The sequence below is a fragment of the Myxine glutinosa genome, chromosome 7, assembly GCF_964187855.1.
Source record: "Myxine glutinosa chromosome 7, kmMyxGlut1.1, whole genome shotgun sequence".
NCBI lineage: Eukaryota > Metazoa > Chordata > Myxini > Myxiniformes > Myxinidae > Myxine > Myxine glutinosa.
The window spans coordinates 50,531,714-50,556,482 of NC_136267.1; the positions used below are offsets into that span (position 1 = coordinate 50,531,714).

A 24,769-nucleotide genomic window follows, 5' to 3' on the forward strand; every position below is an offset into this window, starting at 1 on the left:
GGGGTATGTTGGGTCTTTGAGGGTCTTTGGGGTATTTTGGGTGTTTGGGGGTCTTCAGGGTATTTTGGGTCTTCAGGGGTTCTTGGTGGTCTGAAGGGTCTTGGGGGAATTAAAGGGTTGTCAAAGGTCTGAGGGTCTCAGTAGTCTTGACGCAATTGAGAGGGTTAATTAAGAGGGTGGTAATTTTATTTGAAGAAGAAGAACCGGATGTTTTCGTCGCATATAAACATACATACTGTTACGGACCACGGATAAGATGTTGGTTTTTGCCGAGCGGAGGCCCCGCGGCCCTAACAGTTACCCCGACTAACCCGATTCCCGAACGTTGGCCGGATCGCGCCACAGATATTCAATATGGAAAAGACAAAAGCGACACGGAAGTGAAGAAGAAGAAGAAGACGAAAAGGTTGGCAATACTACTAAATTTATTCCTATTATATACACGCTCAAAGTAACCAAGGAAGAAGGAAAGATATTAAAATAATTTACAGAAGATATTAGGGACACAGTGCAACGCTAGCTTATACAAACTTAATTAACCCAAGGACAGAACAAACAAAACAAACTCACGTACACAAGAAGATGGAAAGGCAGGAGGTGGATGGCTGGAGGGAGAGGAAGGTCCAACGGACACTGCAGCACGATCGGCGCGTTTGGCAGCCGCCGTTCCTTCGCGACCCCGCTCAAAACTGCCGTCAAGACCCCAAGTTGCTGTGTTGCTGCTGTGGCTGCCGCTGTTGCTGCTGAAGCTGCCGCTGTTTGGACGTCGCGTGCTCTTTTTAGGACTCGTCTCTCTCGTCTTGTCCAAGCTCATCGGGTCAACAACGACGCACGTCTCCCTGTCAAACAACCCTTTCTCTCTTGGTCCAACCACTGCACTCAACAACTCCCTGTCCAACAACCCTTTCTCTCTTGGTCCAACAACTCTTTCTCTCTTGGTCCAACTTGGGCGAGCAAGGCGACGAATAGCAGGCTTTTTGCTTCCCTGGATATCATTCGGCAGTACCTTGCGCGCGCGCTTTTATAGCGCCTCCGGCGATCAAGCCACCGGCATTTAGGACATGCCCATCGGTCAGCTCGCCTCGGCCCTGATTGGTGGGCACAGGCCCTCTGACCACGAGCTGAGCACATGCTTAATGGCGGCTATTGGGGTGAAATCAGCAACCCACCGCTGTAACAAACCTGTGCCCCATGCAGTTGGCAATGGAGGCTTGGAGGGGATGTAATTGGCAATCGAGGCTTGGCAATGAAAGTTTTTGGGAGTGGGAATGGGGAATGAAAGGAATCTACTCTATTTCACTTGGTGCAATGGAGTGTCATCTTAATGGAAGACAAGGCCTTACCCTAATACACATAATAAAGATATAACTATCAACCAGGGGGAAATCTATGATTGGCTGACGTGATTGTTTATGACCGAATTATGGGACGCCCTTTGACCTTTATACATAACTGGAGTAAGGAGGGTCCAGAATAAAGAAATATTTCACAATAATTTACTATACAATACAACACAATAAAAAAAACCACAATCCTCATATCCGCAACACTGCACCCTCCTCCTCTTAGGCACGTCCCGGGCCTATAACTTTAATTTAGTGTGACACGTAGGTGTAGTTCCCTCTACTTTTAACCTGACCGTGAGTGCGACAGTTTTAAAACATAAATAAATATGTCCCGCTGCTCCATTGCACCCTACCTAACAGACTCACGCCCACAGCTAACCGAATTGCGGAATGGTCTTCAAACTATACATTTACGGTGGGTATCATTATTTACAATGGCTTTACTTTATTTACAAAACGTAACCCAGGACCTGTGATTGTTCTTTCTGCGGGGAGACAGTCTGCTCTGCATCGACGCACCATGAAAGCACCCAAAACGCACCAACACACCCTCAAGCACCAATCGGTGCACAGTCATCACTGTTCATGAAAATAAAAACAACAACCCCTAACCCTGCAGGTGGTCTCTTGCTCTTCGGCTCCCTCTGCTGGCTATTATTATTTTCCTGGTGTTGTCATCTTCCTTTGCTGGCGGCCTATTTGCACTATTAAAATGCACCCAACGTGTCCATTTTTATTTATTTTATTTATGGCCCACAGGGCCGACTAGTGTTGTTCACCTGTGGGGCATCGGTGCCCTGTGATCAAGGTCCGCCAGCAAGATTTCGGGCCTTCATGGCCGGTTCCAGCAGAGGGGCCATGCCCCAACCCATGGGGTCCATAAGTGGTGCTCGGCCACAGACATGTGGTCCATAATGTGGTGCATTGATGCAGACAGCTGGTTCTGGGAGTTCCGGGCGCACAATGGCGGACTCACGCACGCTCCCCTCGGCGCCCAGTGGCGCACAGGTCCTCATGTGGGAGACAAAAAGGGGGAAAAGACAGATGAGCGAGGGGCAAGGTCACAAGGGTACACATCAATAAGGCAATGCAAGGTGAAGAGCATACGGAGAGTGAAGTGAGAAAGCTCGTCCCTACCGTACGTCACCCCCCCCTGTCACCTACTCTACCCTTGCCCTTACCCCATATTTACAAAATCTACACATTTACAAATTCGTCACTACTGTCACGTCTCCCCATATCTCTTCTATTCCAAATTCATCACCACAATCGCTCTAACCAAAATTTGCCATCACCCAATTCATTATCAATCCTCATAAGGAGGCAGAGATGGAACATCAAAGCACAATGTCACACCCACGTCATGAAGCGTCTCACATTCCAAACATTTGCATCAATAAAAATAATAAAAACAACCTGGCATGGTGTGGAGGTACGTCATCCCAGGTGAGTGGATGTAGATGGTGCGAGGAGACTTCAATCCTAACTATCCTCTAAATGACATTAACACACTTTACACTACCCGGGGTCTTTCCCTGCCAATCCATTGGCCAACTTACACTATGGGTTCTAAAAACCAATTCCCATTGACCAAACTGTGGTGCTTCTCAATTTGGGGTCTCACTCCCCCCGATTCATCTCCCGGTGCCCTTGCACAATTTCCAGGCTGGGTCGTGTAGCTCTCCCAGCAGGTCTACCCACCTGCACACCTCCACCACTGCAGTTGCCACCCGAGCTTACCTAGCTCCTCACCCTAACCTATCTAATGGGGAAGGCCCCTCCTGGCTCTGTCACCCCTCGGTGCCCTCTGGCACTGGGCTACCCGGGTCCGTCCTCCGGATCCTCGGGCCCCATCCACAACAACTCTACCGGCTCCCAGAGCCCACCTGCGGCCTCACTTGGCCGACATCCTCACAGTGGTGGAGTGCCCAAACCAACTACACACACTAACAGGCTACACGCCCAGCCATTTCCACAACACTAATGCACCCATCCAAATACCATTCTTTCACCCGCACCACAGATGCCAATATCCAACCACAATTTACCTATACCCTCTACCTAACACTTACACTACCCTCCCCGGGTATTCGTGATGGGGGTCCATCCTTCCCCCATTCACACCTTCGCACCATCCACTCCACTCCACAGTTTCCACCCTACTCACTCCACGACCATCCATTCCAATACTCCATATATTCCACACTCCATGTATTCCACACTCCATGTATTTCACACTCCATTGATTCCACACAACCATTCTCCATACACCTGTTGTTGCACACCTGTGCAATCACACCTGGTGCCACCTGCACCCTCCTTCCTTCCTGGACCATTTAGTCAGCACAATACTCATCACCATCACTCACTCAAACACTGCTCCATACACCTGTTCAGTTGCACACCTGTGCAATCACACCTGTTCACCATACACACGGCATCATCTAATCTACCTGGTGCCCTGCTAACTTAGTGCTCCTCGTCTTCCCTTTAAACTAAGCACATACCACGTCATTATCATCCACTCTAATCTACCTGCGTCCCCACTACAGGTATCATTGTCACTACCTAATCTTAACGTTACCTATTGTCATCTTCTCTAGATCCCTACACATTATCCAAACCCTCCCTCGGTGAGCTTACACTGCCATTAACCCCATAAGTCTAGTGCTCCTTTGCCCCCGCTGTGAGAGATGGCAGAGTTGCCATCCCACCACATCGGGTATCTTTCACTATAAATTTAGCTCGTCCAAATTCAACAAATCAAAAATTTGCCAATCATCTGCCAATCGTCTGCCAATCCTCACTCTGCCAATCATCAACTTTTGTTTTTCTAATTTCGGGGCCAAAACACTATCCTCATCATCAGAGTCTACTCACTAGTGCCTCTCGGTGCGCCAATTCACTTCTACAGCCCGGCTTCGCACGGCCGAGCAATGAATGCGGGTTGCTTGGTGCCGGCGGCTGGATACGTCCCGCATTCGGTGCAGGGACGGGGGCTTACCCGGGCCAAGATCCCACGCACCATCTCGGCACAGAGCCGTCCAATGGCCCGATCTCGACCTGCCGGAACGCCTCAACAAAAAGGGGTCGCCATGACGACCCTTCCTATCGGGCTGCCCGCTCCGCCTAGTGGAGCACGGACGCGGCCGTTCAAAGCGCGGCCCGGCGTGGATCGCGTACAGCGATTCTTTCGAAACCGCCGTGGTTCAGATCCCCGCTGGTCCTCGCGGCACGCGAAGCTGCCCGGCGCACACCCAGGGCCAGATTCGGCTATAAGTCGCTCTAATCGCTAACCCGGTTACCGTCGATGCTTCACCTGCATGCTCACACGCATACGCTACCCCTTTCACCCTCACCGAGCTCGGTGCTCCAACATCGCCCGTACACCCCGCATACTTCGTCATTGCACTCGTTCTTTCGCTCACAGACTTGGTCACACACCTGACAACCGCACACCTTTGCACACACTCGTCGTTCGCACACCTCACCAACACACCTCTTCGTGCCCCCTTCTCGGTCACCTCCTCGATGACAACCACAGGTGTGCTCTCACTTGCACACCCAACCACGTGCCTCACTACCAACTCAAGTGTGCATTCCCATACGCGCTCTACCATTCCAGGTGTGCATCCTTCAATTCCAGGTGTACATCCTCTCTCACCTGCCACAACCAACTCACGCTCCGTGTCACTCTCACTACTTTTACGACCACACTCGGTCGCGCACTCACCCTTACTCTCGTCAGCGCACTCTTTACTCATGCACCCGTCCGTTACACACCTTTCTCGCGCATCCTCTTGCGCACACTCTCTCGTTACTTCCTCCGTAACACTCACCACAGGTGTGCACTCTTTCTTACTCTTGACAGCGCACTCTTCCCTCATGCACCCGTCCGTCACACACCTTTCTCGCGCATCCTCTTGCGCACACTCTCCCGTTACACCCTCCGTAACACTCACCACAGGTGTGCATTCTCCCTTACTTTTGACAGCGCACTCTTTCCTAATGCACCTGTCCGTTACACACCTTTCTCGCGCATCCTCTTGCGCACACTCTCTCGTTACTCCCTCCGTAACACTCCCCACTACGCGCTTCCATGTGCTCCCTCGCACACGCGCTATGACCGACTCACTCTCGACAGCACACTCACTCCTCGGCGCGCACTTCTCCCTCACACACCCCAGAGTCGGACATTCTCGCACACCTCCTCCTTCGCACACTGTACCTGTCGCACACTTCACCAACGGCCTCTCACGAACACCCGGATCCAAATCAACCCCCAAGCCGACTGAAGCTCCCCTCACATCATATATATTTCCTCGTATATCGCCACTCACCTTGGCACCTCATCTCCGCACCTCCTTCGCCACCTGCAAACTCTTTATTTGGTTAGCGAGCACATCATCACGATTTGAGCACCGACCTTATACATATTCCATCACCTCCTCCTGTATTTCTCTCTTAGTTTCCGTCCGTCTCTTCTTAATTTCACGCACCCCCTCTTCCACCTTCTCTAACTTTTGCTTCACCTCTTTTATTTCCCGGTGCGTCTCCTCAATTTCGGACTCTAAGGCTACCTTGACCGTTTATATGTGCGTCCTCACCTCCCGGTCCTTCGTCTCCATTACTTCTGTCACCTCTTCCAACCTCGTTGTCAGTCCCTCACGTACCATCTGACATTCCCTCTGTGTCACTATTAATTCATTTTTAATGTCTTTCCGTGTCGCTTTTAAACCTCCTAGTACCGCAGTGTTCTTTTGTACCTGCTCTACTAACTCCGTCTGTCCCACCGTCAGCTGTCCCACCTCCTGCGTCAGGTCCTCTATGCCCCCTTGTAACCTTGCCGTCCCATTTCTCACCTCTTTCTCCATACGCTTCTCACTTTGCCTTACCTCCTCGCGTACCCCCGAGACCTCCTCGCTTACACCTCGTCGTATCTCCTCCTTCATCCCCTCCCTCACTTTTGTAGATGCCACCCTCATATGTCCCAATTCATCCCTCTGAGCATCCAATTTACCTTCTAACCCGATTTTCACCTCCTCTATCTGGTTCCCCATCCGTTTGATTTCCCATGGCGGATTGCTCCCCTACTTCCCGCAATTTGCCTTCCATCCTATCTTCTAGCCCCCTTAACCCATTTTTCACCCCCTCTATCTGATTCTCCTGGGCAGCCATTCTATTTTCCACCCCCGTTAACCCATGTTTCACCCCTTCTATCCCATTGTCTAACCCCTCAAATTTCTTGTCTAACCCCTCAAATTTCTTGCCTAACCCCTCAAATTTCTTGTCTAACCCCTTAAAATTATTGTCTAACCGTTCACCGGTACCCCTCGCTTCGTCCCACATTGCTCCCATTTGGCCCCTCAATTCGTCCCTCATTTGCTCACCCATTTTTTCCATATACCCCTTCATCTGCGCCGCGAAGAGGTTCAATTTCCCCAGCGCTGCGTTCTCGGCTGCCGCAGCGCCGCCATTTTGTGCATCTTCAACCACGTGCGCGAGGGCGCCATTTTGTGCGCCTGACACCTCCTCAACCACCTCCTCATTGCTCTCCTCCCTTTCCTCCCTGTGGTCCTGAGTTACCCCTAACCCCTCTTCTAGCTCACCCACCTGCATCCGATCGCCTTGACTAGCCATGGCGCGATTCCAAAATTCGGGTTTTTTTTAAAACAAAACAAATTTCAGCAGCTTGTAATTTTGAGCGCGTTAAGCGCACTTTGGGTCCGACCCCGCTCCCGACACCAATTGTTACTGCCAATAGTACAATTGGTGTTCCAAAATTTGGGCTAAATAAATTTAGTCCCAGGTCCGAATCCGACACTCCTGACACCAATTGTTACGGACCGCTGGTGTAAGATGTTGATTTTTGCCGAGCGGAGGCCCCGCGGCCCTAACAGTTACCCCGACTAACCCGATTCCCGAACATTGGCCGGATCGCGCCACAGATATTCAATATGGAAAAGACAAAAGTGACACGGATGTGAAGAAGAAGAAGAAGACGAAAAGGTTGGCAATACTACTAAATTTGTTCCTATTATATACACGCTCAAAGTAACCAAGGAAGAAGGAAAGATAATAAAATAATTTACACAAGATATTAGGGACACAGTGCAACGCTAGCTTATACAAACTTAATTAACCCAAGGACAGAACAAACAAAACAAACTCACGTACACAAGAAGATGGAAAGGCAGGAGGTGGATGGCTGGAGGGAGAGGAAGGTCCAACGGACACTGCAGCACGATCGGCGCGTTTGGCAGCCGCCGTTCCTTTGCGGCCCCGCTCAAAACTGCCGTCAAGGCCCCAAGTTGCCGTGTTGCTGCTGTGGCTGCCGCTGTTGCTGCTGAAGCTGCCGCTGTTTGGACGTCGCATGCTCTTTTTAGGACTCGTCTCTCTCGTCTTGTCCAAGCTCATCGGGTCAACAATAACGCACGTCTCCCTGTCCAACAACCCTTTCTCTCTTGGTCCAACCACTGCACTCAACAACTCCCTGTCCAACAACCCTTTCTCTCTTGGTCCAACAACTCTTTCTCTCTTGGTCCAACTTGGGCGAGCAAGGCGACAAATAGCAGGCTTTTTGCTTCCCTGGATATCCTTCGGCAGTACCTTGCGCGCGCGCTTTTATAGCGCCTCCGGCGATCAAGCCGCCGGCCTTTAGGACACGCCCATCGGTCAGCTCGCCTCGGCCCTGATTGGTGGGCACAGGCCCTCTGACCCCGAGCTGAGCACATGCTTAATGGCGGCTATTGGGGTGAAATCAGCAACCCACCGCTGTAACAAACCTGTGCCCCGTGCAGTTGGCAATGGAGGCTTGGAGGGGATGTAATTGGCAATCGAGGCTTGGCAATGAAAGTTTTTGGGAGTGGGAATGGGGAATGAAAGGAATCTACTCTATTTCACTTGGTGCAATGGAGTGTCATCTTAATGGAAGACAAGGCCTTACCCTAATACACATAATAAAGATATAACTATCAACCAGGGGGAAATCTATGATTGGCTGACGTGATTGTTTATGACCTAATTATGGGACGCCCTTTGACCTTTATACATAACTGGAGTAAGGAGGGTCCAGAATAAAGCAATGTTTCACAACAATTTACTATACAATACAACACAATAAAAAAAAACACAATCCTCATATCCGCAACAATACATAGCGAAGCATATACGTTTGCTCTATTATAATAAGATTCACCCATTATCACATCACTAGTTGTAACAAAGATCCTTATTGGTTATAACTATGATCGGTTTCTGGTCATTTATTATTTCTCAACGATTTGTTAGCTATAATCTGGCAACTTTGTATGAGGGTTGATCAGTAATTATCTGGCCTGACATAGAAGCAGGAAAATATATGATAATGGTGATTGTTTATTTAAAGGATTAAAATATTTTAAGATGTCCAAGTTAAAAAACAAAATATAATAAAAAAATAATCATTTAATATAGCTGTTTAAACATGTATAAAAATTAAAAAGAAGCGATTTGTTGGTTGAAGTCCTGCAATTATAGTCAGGTTCACTATGTTTTTTCGTTCAAAATCATGGTAGATTAGCAAACCTATACATTTTTGGAAACGTTATTACATGGAAAATCTGAAAATCAATGTTTACATTTGCCAATTCCGACCAATTCGATTCGACCAATTCGACCAATCGACCAATTCCATTCGACCAATTCCATTCGACCAATCGTTTCGATCGACCATTCGACCAATCGTTTCGATTCGATTCGATTCATCGAATTCGATTCGATCGACCATTCGACCAATTCGATTTGCCAATCAATTTGACCGACCTTTGCTTGTGTGGAACGGACTGTGAAAACGATGCGGACTATATTGTCGGATACGACACACAGGACAGTGATGACGAACTCTAAATGGCATATTCTGTAATCGTGTATGTTTGATGCCATTGACTGCCTGTGTATATTTTGTCATTGACTGCCTGTGTAGATGTGAAGTTATACTGACTGCATGTGTATATATGATTTTGCTGACTGCCTCTGTATGTTTGGTGATATGAATTATTGTGACACATTTTGATGTTATTAACTGCCTGTACAAAATGATAACATGTATTTGATTATGCAACTTATCGCGAATATAAAGACAGTATTTTGCAATTCAAAACCTTTGATTCGTGTCTTACCATTCCCCATAGCACTAATTTGATACTTTCATTGGATTCCTTGTCCCTGAAAATATAGGTTTAGTATATTTTAAAAAGTTTTTAGGGTAATTAGAGGCAGAAATAGAACAAAATATGTATTTTACAGTGGCCATTTTGAAAATCCAAAATGGCCGCCATACAGGTATCTCTCCAAATGTAAACATTGATTTTTAGTTTCCTTATGCTATAACCTTTCCAAAAATGTATAGGTTTGCTAATCTACCATGATTTTGAACGAAATATAATTTATTGACAAAGTGAACCTGACTATTAGTGATATCAACCTTGTAATATTTTTTACATCATTAAAATGCATGTCTCTTTTTTCTGGAAATTTAAACGATATATTCTGTATAGCTGTTCATTATTAAATGAACTTCTTACATGATAAAAGGCATTCACTGTTCAAATAATACAGTATATCACTGCTCAAATAATACAGTAATTCACTGCTCAAATAATACAGTAATTCACTGTTCAAATAATACAGTAATTCACTGCTCAAATAATACAGAAATTCACTGTTCAAATAATACAGTAATTCACTGCTCAAATAATACAGTAATTCACTGCTCAAATAATACAGTAATTCACTGCTCAAATAATACAGTAATTCACTGTTCAAATAATACAGTAATTCACTGCTCAAATAATACAGTAATTCACTGTTCAAATAATACAGTAATTCACTGCTCAAATAATACAGGAATTCACTGTTCAAATAATACAGCAATTCACTGCTCAAATAGTACAGGAATTCACTGTTCAAATAATACAGCAATTCACTGCTCAAATAGTACAGTAATTCACTGTTCAAATAATACAGTAATTCACTGTTCAAATAATACAGTAATTCACTGCTCAAATAATACAGTAATTCACTGCTCAAATAATACAGTAATTCACTGCTCAAATAATACAGTAATTCACTGTTCAAATAATACAGTAATTCACTGCTCAAATAATACAGTAATTCACTGTTCAAATAATACAGTAATTCACTGTTCAAATAATACAGTAATTCACTGTTCAAATAATACAGTAATTCACTGTTCAAATAATACAGTAATTCACTGTTCAAATAATACAGTAATTCACTGCTCAAATAATACAGTAATTCACTGTTCAAATAATACAGTAATTCACTGTTCAAATAATACAGTAATTCACTGTTCAAATAATACAGTAATTCACTGCTCAAATAATACAGTAATTCACTGTTCAAATAATACAGTAATTCACTGCTCAAATAATACAGTAATTCACTGCTCAAATAATACAGTAATTCACTGTTCAAATAATACAGTAATTCACTGTTCAAATAATACAGTAATTCACTGTTCAAATAATACAGTAATTCACTGTTCAAATAATACAGTAATTCACTGTTCAAATAATACAGTAATTCACTGTTCAAATAATACAGTAATTCACTGTTCAAATAATACAGTAATTCACTGTTCAAATAATACAGTAATTCACTGTTCAAATAATACAGTAATTCACTGCTCAAATAATACAGTAATTCACTGCTCAAATAATACAGTAATTCACTGCTCAAATAATACAGTAATTCACTGCTCAAATAATACAGTAATTCACTGCTCAAATAATACAGTAATTCACTGCTCAAATAATACAGTAATTCACTGCTCAAATAATACAGTAATTCACTGCTCAAATAATACAGTAATCCACTGCTCAAATAATACACTAATTTACTGTTCAAATAATACAGTAATTCACTGTTCAAATAATACAGTAATTCACTGCTCAAATAATACAGTAATTCACTGTTCAAATAATACAGTAATTCACTGTTCAAATAATACAGTAATTCACTGTTCAAATAATACAGTAATTCACTGTTCAAATAATACAGTAATTCACTGCTCAAATAATACAGTAATTCACTGTTCAAATAATACAGTAATTCACTGCTCAAATAATACAGTAATTCACTGTTCAAATAATACAGTAATTCACTGCTCAAATAATACAGTAATTCACTGTTCAAATAATACAGTAATTCACTGCTCAAATAATACAGTAATTCACTGTTCAAATAGTACAGTAATTCACTGCTCAAATAATACAGTAAAATGCATGGTAAAGAGATGGAGGCATTTATACCATGTTTAGGCGCAGCGAAAGAGCCAGCACGGACCCCAAGGCAAACAACCTCGGGGCCCCCACCCCCATCCTTTCTCTCTTTTATAACTTTTTAAGGAACTTTCCTTCCTGAAAAACAAAAAACTTTAAAAAAAACAAATGGTTACTTTTATTTCGGCGTATGATCAAAAATAAAGGAGATAGCGGGACGTTTGGACCGATCGAGGCAATTCGCACCCTCGACTGTTGAACACGATTTCTCCATAAGATTGGCAAAAAATACGTGAGAAAGATGGTTAACACTTTTTTTGGGGCAAAGAGGATACAAACCCATTTATTTGTAACGCACATTCCTGGTTAATAACCATTTTCTGTGAAGTTTGAAACTACCATCAATAACAGCGGTAAATGTTGTTTCATTCCTGGCAAGAAAGCAAAATGAGCTTCTGAGTTTAAATGTAACGATGAGGAAATGAGGATGAGCCGATCAGGGGCTTCACTGTCGGCTGCTGTTTAAAAAAAATGACAGGATAGGCTCGGGCCTCTCAACGGATCCGGGACCCCAAGGCAACGACCCCTCCCCCGACCCCCGACCCCCCCCCCCCCCATCTCGACGCCCTGAGCATGTTATAATCCCCCATACAAACTTATATGATCACTAGTTATCAATTATAGTCATCGATACACTCTCGGTTATAACCACCTACATTTAATCATTTAAACTGTCATTCACCAAGTTAAGTCACGAATAGAAATGGTTTTGTTGAGACATGTCCAAAGAAATTTGAACAGAAATCGGTTTCTGACTTGGAGAGCCCAACTTTGTATCTTAATATGTAAAGATTGCCTTCCATTATTGGAGAATTGAATAAATGGGAGAATTGGAGAATTGAATATGGGGAATAATGGGAAGAATTGAATATGGGGAATAATGGGGAGAATTGAATATGGTGAATAATGGGTAGAATTGAATATGGTGAATAATGGGGAGAATTGAATATGGGGAATAATGGGGAGAATTGAATATGGGGAATAATGGGGAGAATTGAATATGGGGAATAATGGGGAGAATTGAATATGGGGAATAATGGGGAGAATTGAATATGGGGAATAATGGGGAGAATTGAATATGGTGAATAATGGGAAGAATTGAATATGGGGAATAATGGGGAGAATTGAATATGGTGAATAATGGGAAGAATTGAATATGGTGAATAATGGGGAGAATTGAATATGGTGAATAATGGGAAGAATTGAATATGGTGAATAATGGGAAGAATTGAATATGGTGAATAATGGGGAGAATTGAATATGGTGAATAATGGGTAGAATTGAATATGGGGAATAATGGGGAGAATTGAATATGGGGAATAATGGGGAGAATTGAATATGGTGAATAATGGGAAGAATTGAATATGGTGAATAATGGGGAGAATTGAATATGGGGAATAATGGGGAGAATTGAATATGGGGAATAATGGGGAGAATTGAATATGGGGAATAATGGGGAGAATTGAATATGGGGAATAATGGGGAGAATTGAATATGGTGAATAATGGGAAGAATTGAATATGGGGAATAATGGGGAGAATTGAATATGGGGAATAATGGGGAGAATTGAATATGGGGAATAATGGGGAGAATTGAATATGGGGAATAATGGGGAGAATTGAATATGGGGAATAATGGGGAGAATTGAATATGGGGAATAATGGGGAGAATTGAATATGGTGAATAATGGGAAGAATTGAATATGGTGAATAATGGGAAGAATTGAATATGGTGAATAATGGGGAGAATTGAATATGGGGAATAATGGGGAGAATTGAATATGGGGAATAATGGGGAGAATTGAATATGGTGAATAATGGGAAGAATTGAATATGGTGAATAATGGGAAGAATTGAATATGGGGAATAATGGGAAGAATTGAATATGGGGAATAATGGGAAGAATTGAATATGGTAAATAATGGGGAGAATTGAATATGGGGAATAATGGGGAGAATTGAATATGGTGAATAATGGGAAGAATTGAATATGGTGAATAATGGGGAGAATTGAATATGGTGAATAATGGGGAGAATTGAATATGGGGAATAATGGGAAGAATTGAATATGGTGAATAATGGGAAGAATTGAATATGGTGAATAATGGGGAGAATTGAATATGGTGAATAATGGGGAGAATTGAATATGGGGAATAATGGGGAGAATTGAATATGGTGAATAATGGGAAGAATTGAATATGGTGAATAATGGGAAGAATTGAATATGGTGAATGGGGAGAATTGAACATGGGGAATAATGGGGAGAATTGAATATGGGGAATAATGGGGAGAATTGAATATGGTGAATAATGGGAAGAATTGAATATGGTGAATAATGGGGAGAATTGAATATGGGGAATAATGGGAAGAATTGAATATGGTGAATAAAGGGGAGAATTGAATATGGTGAATAATGGGGAGAATTGAATATGGGGAATAATGGGGAGAATTGAATATGGTGAATAATGGGGAGAATTGAATATGGTGAATAATGGGAAGAATTGAATATGGGGAATAATGGGGAGAATTGAATATGGGGAATAATGGGGAGAATTGAATATGGTGAATAATGGGGAGAATTGAATATGAGGAATAATGGGGAGAATTGAATATGGGGAATAATGGGGAGAATTGAATATGGTGAATAATGGGAAGAATTGAATATGGTGAATAATGGGGAGAATTGAATATGGGGAATAATGGGGAGAATTGAATATGGGGAATAATGGGAAGAATTGAATATGGTGAATAATGGGGAGAATTGAATATGGTGAATAATGGGGAGAATTGAATATGGGGAATAATGGGAAGAATTGAATATGGTGAATAATGGGAAGAATTGAATATGAGGAATAATGGGGAGAATTGAATATGGGGAATAATGGGGAGAATTGAATATGGGGAATAATGGGGAGAATTGAATATGGGGAATAATGGGGAGAATTGAATATGGTGAATAATGGGGAGAATTGAATATGAGGAATAATGGGGAGAATTGAATATGGGGAATAATGGGGAGAATTGAATATGGTGAATAATGGGAAGAATTGAATATGGTGAATAATGGGGAGAATTGAATATGGGGAATAATGGGAAGAATTGAATATGGTGAATAATGGGGAGAATTGAATATGGTGAATAATGGGGAGAATTGAATATGGGGAATAATGGGGAGAATTGAATATGGTGAATAATGGGGAGAATTGAATATGGTGAATAATGGGAAGAATTGAATATGGGGAATAATGGGGAGAATTGAATATGGGGAATAATGGGGAGAATTGAATATGGGGAATAATGGGGAGAATTGAATATGGGGAATAATGGGGAGAATTGAATATGGGGAATAATGGGGAGAATTGAATTGTATTTACTTCAATAATAATTATTCCATTTTCTTTTGTCATTGGTTCAACTTAACCCACAATGAACCTGCAGTGAAAAATGTACTCTCGTATTGTGAGAGACACACGGCACCTTAAACATGCAACACAGAGGGAGAATGGCATGAAATACAATTATTTTGGATTTTATAATTAATACTACTATAATTTATTTAAACTTCCACCTTTGAGCATAGAGTGTAAATAAGGATTGAGAATTTGGTTAAAGAACACCTCGGTATATACATATTTTCAATCATCGGCAATCATATTTTTAATCGATCAAACACACACACACAAACACACACACACATCCACCCCCCCCCCCCTCCATACGCACACCTCAACCCCCCCCCCACACACACATAACCACCCCCCCCCACCCACACACACACACAGACCTTCACACACACGCACATCCACACATCCACACATCCACACACACACAGACATTCTCCCTCCCCCCACACGCACACCCTCCACACATACACACACACACACACACATCCACACATCCACACATACACACACACACACGCACATCCACACATCCACACACACACAGACATTCTCCCTCCCCCCACACGCACACCCTCCACACATACACACACACACACACACACACACATAAAGGTGGATACTTTGAGACATGGGAGGGCTCCGTTTCACCTTCTGAAACCCACATATGGAGATAACAACCAACGACACACACAGATACACACATACATACATACATACACACATACACACAGACACTTCCCTGAACCGAGTAGTAAACTCGTCAATATTGGTAAACCAACGACTGAAACAGCTCCAAGAGAATTGCTTGATTTATTATTTTTCAAAGTAAAGATTTACCTGGACCTGTAGTGTTTTGCACAATGAGTAATCCACACACAGAAGGATCACACCGACATGGTAATCGGTAGTAAGGTATAATATTGTGTAATTATCGAGATGATGTCATTCAAAAGCATTTGCTACCATACCACGTGCTCTTTTTCAGCTTCCACATGGTCCTCAAGAAATAAGAAAATGACGAATGTCAGCAAAGAGAATGTGTCAGTGAATGAAGGAGCTTCTCTCACACTGCCTTGTGCTGCTCCTGATGCCGATTCGAGGATGCACCCGATGTGCTGGAGAAGGTGCGATGAGGTTGAGGTCATGGCTCTGGTAAAGGCACCGAGAGTTGAAGGACCTTGCGAGCTCACGGGGAGGACATCGGGGTGAAGAGCTGGAGGTTCTGCAGAGGTTGAGATGATTCCATGTGAGGAACTTTGCTGGAGGTTTGGTGCAGACTGTGAGGAGATGGTGATTGGCATTATATGGGTACATGGTGTAATGGGCCAGGCCCAACTGCAATACCACGTCAGCGTCACTACACCAACGCGTAAGTGAAGTTATTTTGCAATTTTACACATGTTCTTTACGTTACGTTTTCCCTTCCCCCAATATTGCAATTCTCATATAAAAACTGCCCACACCACGTGTGACGTTACATTCCACCCACATAGTCGGAAAATCTGTAACCACTGTGCGGTTGGATGTCTTTCCAAACCGAGGAAAATGACGTTTTCGGCAAGTATCATAATAAAGAAAAAGCACTAACTAAACAGGTGTTAACTTCTGCTCGGGAATCATTTAACAACACATTCGCTTCCTTCCATGGGTTGGTCGGATAGCCTAGGCCCTCGATGTATGCACACTCACTTATGAGCTGTCTCGCCTGAGTTTGAATGTCCTCTCAGTTACAAGTGTCGTTCCTCACATTTGTAGTGCTTTGCACACCACAGGAAATCGTCACAACTTAAGTTAACGTCACAGGCTTATTATGGTATTTGAATCGGTTACATCGAGTATAAAACGGGTTTATTCTACTGATGGGAATAACTTTGGCCAATTCACCATCACCAGATTGAAACGTGTTAGGTTACGTAATTGTGTGTGGTGCTGTTGAGCGAGTTAGCCGAAGCACAACTATTCCAACCTATTTGTTTAGGCCACATTTTGCCCAAACAGTCTTTAGTCAGAAAATCCAAAGTTTATTAGCCCTTGTTGGACTTGGTCCAAAACGGGGGTTTTACGGATTGGGTCTCGTACGTGAGTTCGCAACCATATGTCTGACAAGTATGGACCGATTTTGTTCGTACTTGGCACATACATGATGGTACACGTATGCGCATCGTTTTGTTTCACGATCTGATCAAAGATGGCCGACTGGCAGCCATTTTAGTTGTAAAAAAACCCGATGTTGAACACGTCCTCAACCATTTCTCGAACATGCATTTACCGATCTTGTTCAAATTTGGCACACAGATAATGAACGATAGCTCACATACATACGTCATTTCCTTTTGAGATCAGATCAAAGATGTCTGACTGGCGGCCATTTTGATACTTAGATGTGTCCCCAAAAAATTATCGGAAGTGCATGGTCCGATTTTGTTCAAACTTAGCACAAGCACACACTGGCGGATCCGGGAGATGGAGATGGAGGGGGCAGAGGGGAGTGCAGGGGGTGCGCACCCCCCACCCCCCTTCGGATTTTGGATGATAAATTATAAGCTATGAATCTGGTCCTCTTGTCCAGATTATTTTGAGTAAGGAATGTTCCAGGCAGCTTATCAACACTCAGAGGTTTTAACACACACACACACACACACACACACACACACACACACACACACACACACACACACACACACACACACACACACACACACACACACACACACACAATTTATAGCAGAAGGAACAGCTGGGCAAGTCGGTTCACCAGTTCGTCAATCTGGCCATTAGTCATCGTGAATGTGCTGAACTGATGGACCAGAGAAGAACGCAAGGAACTGCAGAAACTTCCAAGAACGCACCAAATGCCATTTCTGACGATACAATTTTTTTTTAATCCCTGGGGGACAACCCCCAGACCCACCTTCACACCCTCCCCCCTCGTCGCTATGGTTTGGTGCACCCCTCCGTCTTGAAATCCCTGGATCCACCCCTGGCACAGTACATGATGGCATACACGTCCATCTCACTTCATTTTGCTTACCGATTAAAGATGGCTGACTGGTAGACTGGCAGCCAATTTAGTTGTAAAACTAGAACTACACTCTGCGACGTCAGGACGTTGACCCATATGCCTTCGCCCACATTATTACATCATTATAATACCTGTACCAAGTTTGATTTAAATCCGTTCAGCTGTTCTCAAGTTATCACATTTTTACCTGACACGTCATCTGACCTTTGACCCCTTGACCCCAAAATCTATTCAGTACATCTTTACATCATTATACATGCCTGTACCAAGTTTTAATTCAAATCCCTTCAGCTGTTCTCAAGTTATCGCAGTAACGAAAACCTATAATGGACGGACGGACAGCCGGACAGACGACCTGAAAACATAATGCCTGCGGCAACTTTGGCGGCGGAGGCATAAAAATCCAGTATTGAATACGTCCTCAACCATTTCTCAGACATGCATTTACCGATCTTGTTCAAAATTTGACAAACAGATAATGAATGATGGCCCACATAAGCACGTCATTTTCTTTCGAGATCAGATCCAAGATGGCCGACTGGTCGCAATTTTATTACTTAAACATGTCCCCAACCATTTCTTGAACATGCATGGACCAATTTTGTTTTAACTTGGCATAAGCACAGCACATGACATTGTACATATGCAGAAGATTTTGTTTTGTAATCCGACCAAAGATGGCTGACTGGCGGCCTTTAACTCCATGCAGCAAAATTACTAAACCCACGGGGCCTATTACATTTTATGTCTTTTTCTCCTTGTTTCTTCATAAAGTTTTCACCAACTTTCAAGGGACTATTTTTCCAACCCGAAAAACTGTACGACTGACCGATTGAGCTGTTCAACAATAAACGAAAAGTTTTTCTTTTCAGGACAACAAACATAAGTTACTTCTTGGAAGATAAACACAACATAACAAAGTGAGACAACATCATGTTTATTTCGATGTAGCAGTTTACTTGGAAAGGAATGGATTGCTTAAAGAGACCCAAATGGAGGTGACAAAGAGAAACTACAACAAAGGAGTTTGAACATTTATAAATGAAAATGTGCAAAACATTGAGATTAGAAGGGAAGGAGTTAAAAATGTAAAGAACCAAAAATCACCCTATAAATGTTTTGGGATAAATTTGAGCGTTATATAAAATCCGCATTTGTCTGAGGCTACAATGTTTCACAGCAATTATGATGATGTGCAACTTTATAATAATGATTAATTATAACTTGTGTTTCAAGTAGGTGACCAACATATGCACGTCATCGCTCTTTTTACCCTCACAAGCATGTGCCACGTGTGTTTTACAACAGACCCCATTAAATCTACCACTCTGGGGGAAACAACCACAGCGCAGATCCCACTTACATCGGGTCCACAGCGCCAAAGTAACTGCACAGCATCACCTGGTATGTTTAAAAAAAATAGATGCACAATAATGGAAACTGATTATCATTCTTCATCATATCATCATCATCACGTGGTTGCTGGTTTGCAGCGATTATCATTCATAACTTATAATATAAGTTCAGTATTTGGTGTTTCGCAGGTAGGGCATGGCATCTCAAATTGTGGCGTCTTTTGGACAGATGTTAAACTAGGCGACCCATCTTATAGCATTAGTCAGTGGACCTTAAAGATCCCACGATGTATTTTCCGGAGAGTAGGGAAGCTATCCGACACCCTGAACAAATTACAGATTCCTGCCACCATGTCCAAGACAATCGGTGTGGTGACCAGTCTTTGCACTTACCTCACACAGAATTTCATTTTTTGACCCGATGGCCTTCCGGCTATATGGCAAGATGGATGGACGGAGGAAGGTTTTTCTCTTCGACTTTTGTTTCTTTTTATTAGTCCCCTAACCATTTCACCAGAGAGGACTATAGGTTTGCTCTCCGTCCGTCCATCTGTCCGTCCCACCTATGGTTTTTGTTTTTTTAGACTTTAGAGGTGGCACCCTCGAATATATTTAACTGAAACTTAGTACATTACTTTATTATGATAAGTTACAGCACAAGTTTGAGTTTCTGGGAATTTCGTCAATTTTTCACAGAGCTATGCCCTTTTGGACTTCAATAATATCACATCGGTAGGGGACATTTATTGCAAAGCAATTCTCGCTCTTGTTTTTCTTTGTTTATTTTTCTTTTCTTTTCATGCCACACATTTTGTACATACATTGAAATATATACTTCTTCCAATTTTTTCGATGTTAATGTAATAGTAAATGACTTTGTTTTGATTTTGGTATCGAAGCATAAGTATTCTTCATACATCACGCTGTAGGTGTCCTTGATTATGATGTAACGTGTGTATATTATATGTATACATATGCAGTATATATATATATATATATGTATATATATATATATATATATATATATATATATATATATATATATATATATATATGTCAAGAAGCAGCTCTTTGTTCGTAAAGAAGTTCACAAACAGCTTGAGAATGACGAAGCTTTATTAAAAATACCAACTATACAGATCTGGAGGAAGCGAACTTCTACAGCACGACTCGCCCTCATGCCACGTTCAGCCTTCCTGAAAAATGCATTGATTCACAGTCCGCTTAAATAGGGACACGTTTATCAGAAAATCTCCGAGAGAACAAAGGAACTGCGAGAGTTCCTCCCACCGTTATCCCTAGCCCCCACCGTCATCCGTTCTTTCATCTTGGGGGAGTGCAGCACGCACCGTTATCATCCGGACCAGATGTGGTTTCAAGTCTCCGAGGTGACAGAAAATGTAACTCACAGAAGGGAGAGTGCATTCTTGGCCCTGATAAGACCATTATCCAAAGGTTTATGTCTGCAATCCAAGCATTCTACATAAAGCTACACATTCCACGCGCGTATAAGCATTCTCCTGCCCACGGCTCGAGGCGCCGTCTGCGAATCAAAGAGAGATTTTTCGACCGGACTTATCTAGCCTCGAAAGGGCACATGTATACGAGCCATTTGTCCAGCACGACCGAAGCGAGTATTTTCTCATTTTAAACTAAAGCGAAGCGGAAAACCCTTTATTCACTTATGAAATAGCATTATTAAACAACATTTAAATCATAACATATTATTCGGCCGACGTCTATAAGATAACATTAAGCAATAACAAATCTACGACCTGACATTCCTTCCTCTTGTCTCGTCGAGACAAAGTATCTCAAGAGACAACGTGCCACATCGGGCTTTATTGAAAAATAATTGTGTAATGCGGGTATCTCCCAAGGGCATACCGAGCGCCCAAAGCGCCTCGCCCGTGCATTTGGCGAACGTGTCGTGCGGTGCGTGCTTGGAACCTGAGGGCTCAGAACATGAAAGTCCATTAACGTTTCGGATCCACAACGAAGGCGTCTGGTCCAGATGAGGTTCTGCCCCGCCAGGGGGCCACCACCTCCCCTGCGGAACTTGCTCCCCCCACCCTTTGCAGACGCGGTCCTTGCAGATCTTCGAAGTTAATCAACGATCATGCCCATGAGATCTCTCACGTGCTGCTGTTCTGGGGAATACATAATGTCGTCAGTATCTTGTGTCTCATTTTCCTGGTCAGGGTACAGAGCGTAAAAATCCGATTCACTTGAAGCATTTGAACTTAAAACATATGAAGCAAAGAGAGGAACTTCCTTTATGTCAAAGTCTCCCATGGGCGCCTGGTCGGCTTGCGGGTCTAGGATATCCACGTCGGGTCCCTCGACCGCCAGACCCAGCGTCGCAATCAGATCCATAGTTGGGTCGGAAGGGGGCGTGCAGCTGTCAGCTCGTAATACATAAGAGGCGTCAGCCAGTACACGCAAGGGGTTTATAGCACAAGTATCACAGTCATCACAGACACCATTACAGGCAGCAGCCAGTTCCCACATGGGATCAACACAAGTATCACAGTCATCACAAAATTCAATGCAATTTTCTGGAGCGCTGGTCACAACTGCCTTGTTGAAGGGCTCATTCAGGTCGACGGCCTTTGTGGTCAGAACCATAGTCGTTGTCGGCGGCTTCTTCACTTTCCATCCTGTAAAATACTTTCTCATACAGAGGAGGACTAGAGATTTCATTAGTGCCCCCCAAATTACTACCCCAAGTATCACAGCCAGTGCGGTCAATAACCACTTCACTATGGTGCCCGTCCATCCCCGGAACCAGTCAGTGAGCCAGCTAAATTTATAAGAATTCTCGCGCGCGATCCGATCGATCGTCAGGGCGTGGCTAGTTTCCCTTAGTCTCACTATTGCGGCTGACACTCCTTCAGATGGATCAGGTATGTAAGTGCAACATTTTCCCTCTATTATTCCGCATACCCCTCCTTTCTCTGCCAAGAGCATGTCCAAAGCCACCCGATTCTGCATCACCATTGTACGCATGTGAATTACCGTGTCCAATAGTATGTCATGAGCCGTAGCGGTGTCGTTTGCCACCTTTTCTAGGGCCAAAGCCAATTTATCTATCCGGAAACTATCCATGACTGTGCCCGCTCCTGGGAAGAAGAAACCTAACACCTTTTCCCATAGGCTCCCGTGTAGTTTAGTGGTTCCATCTTCGTTCATGACTGACCTCTTATAACGCCTGTCCAAGGACTTTGGGTCTAGCTCATCCAGTATCTCAACGTCAGGAAGGACTGAACCCAGATAACATGTGCCCCCCCAATTATTTGGTAAATAGGGGTAAGCCTTGTCGCCGCATATAAACATTGTCCCATGGGGTGGGACCAGGTGGGTGGATAAGCACCGGAGTCCCTTTACCACCCCATTAATCCTACTAACCCCCCTAGAGAATGTTATAGCCGTTATGTTGTGGTTGTGTTTATCTTGCAGTACTATTCGTAATGTAATCCCCGAGCTCCCTTGTCCCAGCTTCCCGGGGAGAGTGTAGGCGCATTCTGATTCTCCCATACGCAAGTGGCCGGAACCCTGGAGGCAGACCGTCCCTTTCTGTGGTTTGACCCAGACGGGGGCAGGCCTCTCGGCCACATGGGCAATCATTGACGGGCGATAATTAAATTGTCGATTGCAACTCTTGCCGTTGTCAACCCCTTCTCTTTCCAGCGTGGTGACTAAACATGGGGAATCGATAGGTTGTGAGCAGAGGTCATTGAGGGACAGAGGTAGCACTATCATGTGTATTCCTGTGGTGCCTGCTTGGGGAAAGTGCATGCACGACCAGCAGTGTGTCCTATTTTGAATTGTTGCCACCTCCCTGGCCACTTTCCAATATGTGTTTTCCCCCTTCTTTGGGGCCTTATCCTGGGGGTGTGGCGTGAGTATGTATTCGATGCATGGTGTGTGTTTAGTTTCGCCACTGGCCGCTCCAGGGGTCCAGACGCTGCACCGGACCTGCATAGTCATGCCTTTCTCTAGGCGCGTGCGTGTTTGTAGCTTAAAATCAGGGGTTCCCCATTTGTATCCTGGTTGGGCCAAGGTCTCAATGCTAGCTTGCCCGTCTTCCCGGAACTCTCGTTGCTTTCGTAGTACAATGCCAACGCGTCCAGGCCCTGCCGACAGTTTTTTTTTTTTTTTTTTTTTTTTTTTGTATACTGAATCGAGGCTCGTGAAAGAGCTAACATTTATTTCACAAACAAATCAACCAGACAAACAAAATATACAAAAAGAGGGAGCGGAAGACAAGATGGGGAGAGAAGGGGAAGCACACAACCACAACATTTGAGAGCAGGGAGAAGTGTGGGAGGGAGAGAGCTTGGGGGCAGGAGGCATGGGAAGGGGAAGGGGGGGGGGGGGGAGAGGTATAAAACACAAGGGGACCGAAATTAGCGGGGGTCGAAAAGATCAAGGTTTTGGATGGGGGAGGATAAGAGATGGAGGTGAACAGCTGTTTTAAAGACCTGGAGGGTGGAGTGGGATTGAAGAGAGTGAGGGAGTTTGTTCCAGAGGCGGGAGAAAAGAGGAATGAAGGAGTGAAGGTGAGCAGAAAGTCTTGATTTTGGCCGTTTAACCATAAGAGGGTTGCAGGCAGATCTTGTGCGACCTGTAGGAATATTTGGGGGACAGAGCCCAGAGAGACCTGGGGGGGCAAGGCCAGAGAGGAGTCGGTAGAAGACGGAAAGACCACCAACCTGCCTGCGGTGAGTGAGTGAAAGGCCCTTGGAGTTAGCTTCATCGCGGGAGATTCCAATGATTCTGAACGCTTTGGTTTCAACAGCATGAAGACGAGCTAGGTGTGAGGCAGGAGCACCAGACCAGAGGGGAGAGCAGTATTCCATAGAGCTGCGGATGAAAGCCTTGTATGTGGTGAGGAGCTCAGGTGTGCCAAGGAAGGACTTTGCACGACAGAGGATGCCCAGTCGGCGACTGGCTTTGGAGGCCAGATTTGAAATGTGGTTTTCCCAGGAAAGATCATGGCAAATAGTGAGACCCAAAAGCTTGAGTGACAGAACTTCTTGGAGAAGATTATTCAGAAAGTGGATGGGAGGGTTTTCCAGTCGGTCTTTTCGGAGAGACATCGAAAGAGTGTGAGATTTATCAGGATTGAAAGACATGTTCCATTTGTTTGCCCAGTCTGTGATTTTGTCCTAGTTTGATAGTTTGACAGTGCTAGCCATTTTACGCTTACCCAATTTGTGTGCAGGGCTTTCTGTTCGAAACATGGTAGTGATACTCTTTGTCCCCATGTTACGGTGAGGTGTCGGGTTTCGTTTTCGC

The 24,769-nt window shown here is 43.9% G+C and overlaps 1 long non-coding RNA gene across 3 annotated transcripts in view; it reads left to right on the plus strand.

Moving 5' to 3' along the window:
• The window catches only part of LOC144892942 (uncharacterized), a 40,699-nt gene extending 21,170 nt beyond the window's left edge, over positions 1-19,529 (plus strand). For all 3 annotated transcript variants that reach the window (XR_013624079.1, XR_013624081.1, XR_013624080.1), the window contains 2 exons: positions 16,077-16,460; positions 19,422-19,529. This is a non-coding gene — a long non-coding RNA (uncharacterized LOC144892942). The remainder of the gene's footprint in view (positions 1-16,076; positions 16,461-19,421) is intronic.
• The last annotated feature ends 5,240 nt before the right edge of the window (positions 19,530-24,769 follow it).